This window comes from Triticum dicoccoides, chromosome 3A (genome assembly GCF_002162155.2).
Source record: "Triticum dicoccoides isolate Atlit2015 ecotype Zavitan chromosome 3A, WEW_v2.0, whole genome shotgun sequence".
Taxonomy (NCBI): domain Eukaryota; kingdom Viridiplantae; phylum Streptophyta; class Magnoliopsida; order Poales; family Poaceae; genus Triticum; species Triticum dicoccoides.
The window spans coordinates 17,946,382-17,955,524 of NC_041384.1; positions in this window are offsets into that span (position 1 = coordinate 17,946,382).

Below are 9,143 nucleotides of genomic sequence, written 5' to 3' on the forward strand. Positions count from 1 at the left end.
CTTTTATCCAGGAAAATTCCACAAAGTTTCCAGAATGACAATGGCACCCTCCAAAAATTATCAGGCATGTGCCGAAACCAATTTTACTTAATAGTATATCCCGAAATAACTTTTTGGTTTCAATGAAACTCATCCGATGACCTCTCTCTGCGGAACTTTTTCGCTGTCCGAAACATTTTGGTGTCCGAAACTTTTTCGGTGATTTTCTCTCAAACTCCCTTTCTAGTATTCAGCAGATAGATCACCCTTAAGCGCGTGACCCTATAGGTTCGGTGAAGCATAGACATGACCGGAAAAACTTTTTGATCAATGATCAACATCGGAGCCGTGGACACCCATATTGACCCCTATACCCACACGAATGAATATTCGAGCGAACCTCCAGTTGCCGTGTGTTATTCCTGTTGCTTCATGATATGTTACAAATACCCGAGGTGAGACATGTTGGCATCCCCGTGGATCAACAACTTGTCCACTATGCCAGTTACCTCGTTAACGATATTGTTTTCTTTTCTTGTTCCCATGTTCCGGCATCCCCGTGATCAAATCACAAAGTGTCTGGCTAGACGATGATGGATACCGTAACACCAAGAGGGCCCAGAGATATCTCTCCATCGTCGGAGGAGCAAATCCCAATATTGAGCTACCAAGTTACTTGACATACTTTTCCATGAACCTGTAAGCCGCCGTCATAGCCACCCATTTACGGATGACGTTTAACAAACCCCAAAGTTCATGAAGCAAGCATGAGGAAACTCGATAATCTCATGGTCTAATGAACCAGGCAAACGTTAACCATCTCTATGTTATGTACCATTAACTTGTGACGAATGAATCTCATAGCATAACATCAATCCGAGTCGATTCAGCACAAATGTTCTCTTAACATTGTGCCCTCAAAGTTGCTGGCATAGACATGCCCATGATCAGGAAAACAGAACCATCATGCAACACTTGAGCTAGTCTTAGAGCCCGGACTAATAATACTTCTTACCCTTTATTATTCCACACATGCATATGAGTCTTCCTCCGAGCCTCGTGTTATTGCAGACTCGAGAACAATATCAGTTATAGCATGGAGCATAAACATAATTATGAACTTGGAGATAAATAATATCATTTATTATTACCTCTAGGGCATATCTCCTACAGACTGCCACTTACACTAGAGTCAATAATCTAGTTAATGCTAATGCACTTTACACCTATGGTATACTGGTGTAAAAGATGCTTCGCCTGTGGTATAGCCTGATGTCCATCGGATCTGACAACTTTAGCTCCGTGTGTATCTCTGCATATCCACGTGTTTTCACGCTTTCACAAAATTCAAATTTTGTGCGGACTTGGCTTTGTATACATGTGAATCGTTGGTTGAAACCTGATTCTCAGACTGAGTTATGGAGCAACTATCTGCAATAGTGGCCCATTGGCTAAAGCCTTCTTGGAACCATACTAAGTTCATGAATGAACTATATGATTCAACATCTTTGTCTTTGTCACTTCTAAAGCGGCAACATACTTCGCCTCTATTATAGAATTCGCCACAGTAACTTGTTTGGAACAATTTCCAACTAACTGCACCACCATATTATGTGTTACACAAAACCCTCAATTTAAATCGAAAATCGCATGGAGAAATGATGAAGATTGTATCGATGTAACATTTTACAACGAACTCTTAATGATATCCACTTGCGAAAAAACATGTCATCAGTGCTACTTTAGTACTCAATGGTCCTTTTTCACTGTTGTCCCATGATCAGTACTTTTGATCACTTTGGTATCTACACTCGCAACAGCTTGAGAGTATTCGACATATCTGGTTGTTTTACATACCATGGATTACATGATTAATCCAAACACAGGAGTGTGTGGAATCTCTATCATGTATTTTGCTCATCAGTGTTTTGGGACACTAATTCTTGCAAGAACTCTTTCCATGTGACTTCGGCAAGAATCACTCCTTATCGTTCTTAGTGCTAAACGGTTTTAGAATCTTGTCAATATGTATTTTTGCTCAGCCCTATTAGGTAAATCTATCTCCATAGATCATTATGCCTAATATCAAGGCCATTTAGCCCAAGCACTTTATCGAAAAACTATTTTCAAATGAAGTCCTAATTCGTGTCAAGAAATTTATTTCCAATTAACAATGTGTCAAGCACACAAGGTTTTCAGAAATATTATTATGCTCCCACTTACTTTCTTGAAACCACAAGCATCTTCGTTACGCATTGATGAAGTCAAATCCCTTTGACCATTCCATCAAAAACGAAGATTCCAACTCCATTTTCCTCTCTTCTGTCCATCGCTGGAACTCTAAAGCTACGATACTTACTAGTATCCTTTGGGCCGACAAAATACTTTGGAATGTATCACATACAAGTCCTAGATTGTAATGCATTTCATGGAAATTCTGTTGTCATCCATGTTTCATGTATCACATTTTGAAATATGTATTAATTGCTAGTTTAACCCGAACCGACTTTAAGCATTGCTACGGTGAGACAATCTCATTGCAGTCAACTCCTTGAAATTGTTATTGCAACAAGTCGAGCTTAATGGGTAAAACATTTTTATCCATATCAGTTCATAGTCCCATTACAATTTGTTAGACTCCAAGTCTTTCGAACGGTTTATCAAGATTTAAATCTTGAATCATTTATGGAAAATATCTCGGATTATATTGGCATTCAGCCAATTCCGGAGTCAGGGCCCTTCAACGCTTCCTTGTGTATCATAGGTATACTGTTATCTAACAACAATATCTCATTTGCGCACCTGAGAGGTTTGCACGAGCTTTGCCTATGTTGTTTAGCTACAAGTTCGACCGAAGTCCATACATCTAATGTAGAGGCTTCCGTATCAGTCGCAGTAGGAAACTCTGGAATTACTTCCAAGGTTCCTTTCCTTTGACCTGATGATGAAGATACTTGTTATCTCGTCGAGTTGCACTGTCCTCCCACTTACCCTTTTGCAAGAACTATTCTCTTTAAAAGCTTACCATTCTGTGGCAAAAATCCTTTGCCTCGGTATAGTGGTGGAGGAATACCCAATGACTTGGGATAACTTACAAAGTAGCACTTGTCTGATTTGGAATAGGTTTGTAACCTTTTACACAAGCCCTATATTCCAAATGTTAAGAAAAGATATAACATGGTTGGGCGACCATACCATGCCGTCATTTCAACAGACCTGATGGAGCCCTTTTCAGTGTAAAAGCCGCGGTCTCTAAAGCATTACTCTTCAAAAGTGATAATGGAAAATTTATTTATGTCATCTTTGACCTTACCATGTCATAAATGGTTTGATTACATCTTCACAGACATTCCACTCATAGTGGTGTTATGGGAGTTGTAAGTTATGAAACTCTTTTCACAACTCATTAGACATTCGCTAAACTTGTAACTCAAATATTCCTTTCTGCAATAAAATTGCAGAAACATAATTTCCTTGTTACAATAACTTCTACTTCATTTTTGAAAACCTTTCGAATGATTTCAAAAGATCCAGACTTACGTCTCATCAAGCAAATATCCATATATCTACTCTCGAGTCATTTATGAAGATATATAAATCCACTACATGCAACAACATTTATTGAACTACACACATCAAAATGTATGATCACCAATAAGTTTGTTTCTCGTTCCTTATGGCATGTGAATGGTATTTCAGTCACTTCACTTTTCGGAGAAAAGTTGCAAGTGCTAGATGATTCAAAATCAAACGACTTCAAAATCCATCATAATGGAATTTTTCCATGCGGGTTTCTCCATTGTGACCAAATGCATTGCCACACATGTGTGGTATTCTCATAGTCTTGCGACATTTAGTGTCAGTGTTATGGATGTATCATTTTACCATCAATATTCATAACATACATCCCATCTTGGATGGAAGCATGGCTCTTCATGTTATTCATAATACTGAACAACAATTGTTCTTTTGTGAACAACCCTTTTGCAATAAACATTGTGCAATGGGCTAGAATGTAAGAAACTCTAAAATGAATTATGAAAGTAAACATAGAGGTAATATATTAATATCATTATTCATAACATACATCTCATTCATAATGAAAGTATGGCCTTTATGTTTATTCATAATGCTGAACATCAAAAGTTCTCTTATGAACAACCTTCTTGCAAGGTACCTTATGCAAAGGGCTAGAGTGTGAGAAACTCTAAAATGAATTATGAAAGAAAATACATAGGTAATACACCGATGGAAGATATAGTAACTTTTACTATGTTCCTAGCATGTATTAAAACCTCATTCCTGGCCAATCTTTTAGGCCATAGTAGTTCTTACATCGAGTTGCAACAAAATGCAATCGAGCGGGTATCTTCGTGATTAATTCAAAATACCCTAGAATTAGTGATTAACATGTTTAACCATAACTCCTAGGAACTATATCTTTGACCAGCCTTCTATACATCAAAAACTTGTATGACATTCATACATGAGATGGATATTCTAGTCATATTTCTTTCTGCCTTTATACGTCTAACCGTTTAACTATTAGTATTTCCTACTCGCAAAAGAAGCACCCAACTTAAGAGTGGCATTAGCCCCGGATTTCCTAGGCGTGTAAGCATAATAACAACCTTTGGACACTTCATTTCTCTTTAAGTTGTTGTTGTATTCACCTTTCATCATATGACAGGCGTTCTTCTGGATCCCTCTCTTATCAGTCTAATGCATAGTAAACTCTTTACTAATAATTTTCAAACAACCATTTCTTTGTATATTTCATATCTTTCAGCCTTTGTTTGTATCTGGAAATTAATTTTCAGTTCCATGAATATCACATAACTATCCCAAAACTTTCGAAGTTCGGGTTTCAAGGAAGCAAACATATTGCACTTGACCGTAATGGAATTGTAGCTTTTGGATCGATGGACAAGAGTCTCATCATCCATTGCATTTAGCGGGAGTACACGGAAAGCATGCGATAGGACAAAGTCTTTCTCGACACTTTTGAGGACAATCCTCACATTACGTTACCAATCATAAAGTTTTAACCAGATATTTAACAACTATTCAATTTTAACATGGAAGGTGGAAACGCGAGCCATTATTCTACAATTATTTTGCAAAAAACACTTAGACAGTGTTCATAATTAATTGCACTGAGAATTAAACATGTTAATTTAACAGTGTGCTCCCACTCAAATCAATATATCTCAAAATTGATTATGAGTAACACAAGACCCGCATATCCATTCAACGCCATTGAACGAGATGAACACTGATGGCGCGAAATTCAATCGGTAGGCAAACTTGCCCATCACATCTCTATGTGACTCTTGTTCATCTTTCGATGGGAGTGTTCTGGGCTCACGGAGATCCTTCCAGAACGTCAAGAAAACCAAGTGACCTTGCTGCGAGGTCTCAACTCACCCGCCTCACACTTCCCTAATCATTGGTACCCAGGGAGATCCTGTGATACCCCGAAAAGTTAGGTGTCGTGACGGTGCTACACTTGGGAGAACATGGACTATTTGATATTTTTTTTTGAGAGATCACCCTAATAAATGTGACTACCGCGCAATCAAGAAGGGTGCATCAAGAGGGATAAAGATCTCAGGCAATTCATAAGAGCATGATATGGTATAGCCTCTTCTGACGGAGAAGTCAAGTATTTCTTCGTCTTCGGCATTCGCGTCGGTGTTCACCTTCGCGAAGATTGCCACCACCTTGTCGATTCACCAGATAATATTGCTATCTCCATAGCGGATGAAATAAATGCATTACTTAAGGTTGACACGCAGGTCATTAAAGTGCAATCATATGGCTCTAGCCATCATGCCGAATCATGACATGCAGGTCATGTTAATTACATCATATAGTCATCTCATACATAATCAAATTATTATGAGCATTGCTATACCACATCACATGCACATGCAAGCCCTCCTGCGAAACCAAGTTAGACGCCTCTAATCGGTTCATGCAAAAACTTGTTTTTCGTGGCTTCTAAGGTTTCGAAACAAACCGAAGCTACCAATGTCCATCATCAAGTTTGATAATTCAAGTCACTAGATTAACTTTGCGGGGTGTATGAAACATGAGATAATAAAATCTCGAGCCCCATACTGAACTTCGTCATACGCATGACCCCCGTGCAAATCATATCTGCATTGCCCTTTTGTCTGCGAAATTTCATCTTTCTTTCTAACTATGGTGGATTTCAACGAAGTGTTAGCACTTCGTTGATCAATCAGGATCGCAGATTGCCAGAACATTGAAAATCCACCATGCCGTTATCAAGATCAGAAATATGCAAATTCCAGGGAAGCAACAAGAACATCGGGTAACAGATTTCATCTGCTACCCGCACAAATAATTCTCAGTAATAGAACTCATCTACTAGAAACTATATTGTGCAACACCCATACATTTCTATGTATTCCAGATCACAACCTGCATCTACGCATAGCACAGCTCATGATGCCACTGTAGGGTAATGCAGCAGAAAACAAAAAAATTCGGACCTACGCACCAGCCCAGGATCACTATGGAGACTGCATACATGGTTTGATCTTTTTCGTTACCGACTCGTAGCGCAGCGGGAAGTAGAGTCGATGACGATCGACGGTGCAGATCCCCGCAGATAGGATTTACAACCTCCCAACCGCGAGGATGTATACCCTCATCTGCCCCACGGACAGCCCTCCGGGAGGCTGTTGGACAGTCCCTCAAACGGTGTCGCGGACAGCCCTTCGGGAGGACCCTCAAAACTCGGACGGCTACTCGGACAGCCCTTCGGAAGGACTCACAGAACTCGGACCATCACTTGGACAGCCCTTCTGGAGGCACTCTCAAAACATCCCTTGGGCAAAAGGACCGAAACTACGACCTCTCTACGGGGTTGCACACATACGGTGCCATCTATCCAATAGGGCTTCGCCGTCCAGAACTAGTTCCTGCCGGAACCTAGACAACCTTTCAGCTCTAAGAAACTATTTCGCTGGGAGGGAGAGAGAGAGCCAGATCATGCATGGCATTTGTATGAGAGCAAGAGTGTGTCTTTAGGAAGCCCCCTCCACCCCTATTTATAGGCCAAGCCCAAGGGTGGCTTCTCCAAGAAGCCAAAGGGGATAATACCAAAAGGCCCTCAAGGTGGCTTCTCCAAGAAGCCAAGCAAAAAGCACTTTCACTATTCACGATGACATTTTTCAGCGTCCGTACAAACTGAAAATATTTATGTGGGCTCAGAATATTTTCAGTACCCACTAAAATAATTTTCATCGCGTTCCGAACCAATTTTGGTTTAGTGAATTTCATCTCCGAAAAGCAAACAAGAATGCATTTTCACTATTCATGAAGACAATTTTTCGCGTCCATTAAATCCGAAAAAATTTCCTTGGGTCTTACCATAATTCCAGTACCCACTAAACTGATTTTTGATTCATTTCAAAACAATCTCAGCTTAGTGAATTTCATCTGCGAAAAGCAACCAAACCGGTACCGACAGCTCCGGAACAATTCCAGCTTTTAACCGGAAAATTCCAGAATGACTCTGGCACCCTCCAAGAATTATCAGGCATGTACCGAAACCAATTTGACTTAATAATATATCCCGAAACAACCTTTTGGTTTCACCAAAACTCATCTGATGACCTCTCTCTGCGGAACTTTTCCGCTATCCGAAACATTTCGGTGTTCGAAACTTTTTTTGTGATTTTCTCTCAAGCTCTCTGTCTAGTATTCAGCGGATAGATGACCCTTAAGCGTGTGACACTATAGGTTCGGTGAAGCATAGACATGACCGGAACACTTTTCGATCAATGATCAACATCGGAGTCATGGACACCCATATTGATCCCTATACCCACAGGAATGAATATTCGAGCGAACCTCCAGTTGCCGTGTGTTATTCCTGTTGCTTCGTGATATGTTACAAATACCCGAGGTGAGACATGTTGGCATCCCCGTGGATCAAAAACTTGTCCACTATGCCAGTTACCTCGTTACCGATATTGTTCTCTTTTCTCGTTCCCGTGTTCCGGCTTCCCCGTGATCAAATCACAAAGTGTCTGGCCAGACGATGATGGATACCGTAACACCAAGAGGGCCCAGAGATATCTCTCCATCGTCGGAGGAGCAAATCCCAATATTGAGCTATCAAGTTACTTGACATACTTTTCCATGAACCCGTAAGCCGCCGTCATAGCCACCCATTTACGGATGACGTTTAACAAACCCAAAAGTTCATGAAGCAAGCATGAAGAAACTCGATACTCATGGTCTAAGGAATCATGCAAACGGTAACCATCTCTGTGTAATATACCATTAACTTGTGACGAATGAATCTCATAGCATAACATCAATCCGGGTCGATTCAGTACAAATGTTCTCTTAACATTGTGCCCTCAAAGTTGCTGGCATAGACATGCCCATGATCAGGAAAACAGAACCATCATGCAACACTTGAGTTAGTCTTAGAGGCCAGACTAAGAATACTTCTTACCATTTATTATTCCACACATGCAGATGAGTCTTCCTCCGAGCCTCGTGTTATTGCAGACTCGAGAACCATAGCAGTTATAGCATGGAACCTAAACATAATTATGAACTTGGATATAAATAATATCATTTATTATTGCCTCTAGGGCATATCTCCTACACCCTCCACCTGGTCCGGACGAAGGCCGAGCCGGGGCTGCTCCTGGTGAAGCCGGAGCATGCAGACATGGTGGCCCCCTGACGACGAGGCCGCCCTCAAGTGGGCGAGGGAGGACTACGTCCACGAGAAGGTGCTCCGCTAGCACCGGGCATATGTGGAGCTGCAGGCCCGGCGCGGCGGGTGCGAGGAGGGCGGTGTCATCCTCCTCGACAGCGACGAGGAGGACGAGGCCGGGCCGTCCAGCGCCCCACAGTGCATCGGTGACCCTGGCCACGGGTGCAGCAGGGATGCCGGCAGCTCCGGCGGGGCGCACGGCGACGACGACGACAGCGGCAGCGACTAGACCCGCTTCTGCAAGCTTCTCGGCATGTAAATGGCGGGCGGTGGACGCAGGCGCAGTGGTGGCTAGGCGTAATTTGGCGTATTAGTAGGCGTAGTTTGCATGTTTTTATGTTTTTTGTACAAATTTCAATGAAATTTCACCGAGTTCGTGAAAGATCGCCGAGTT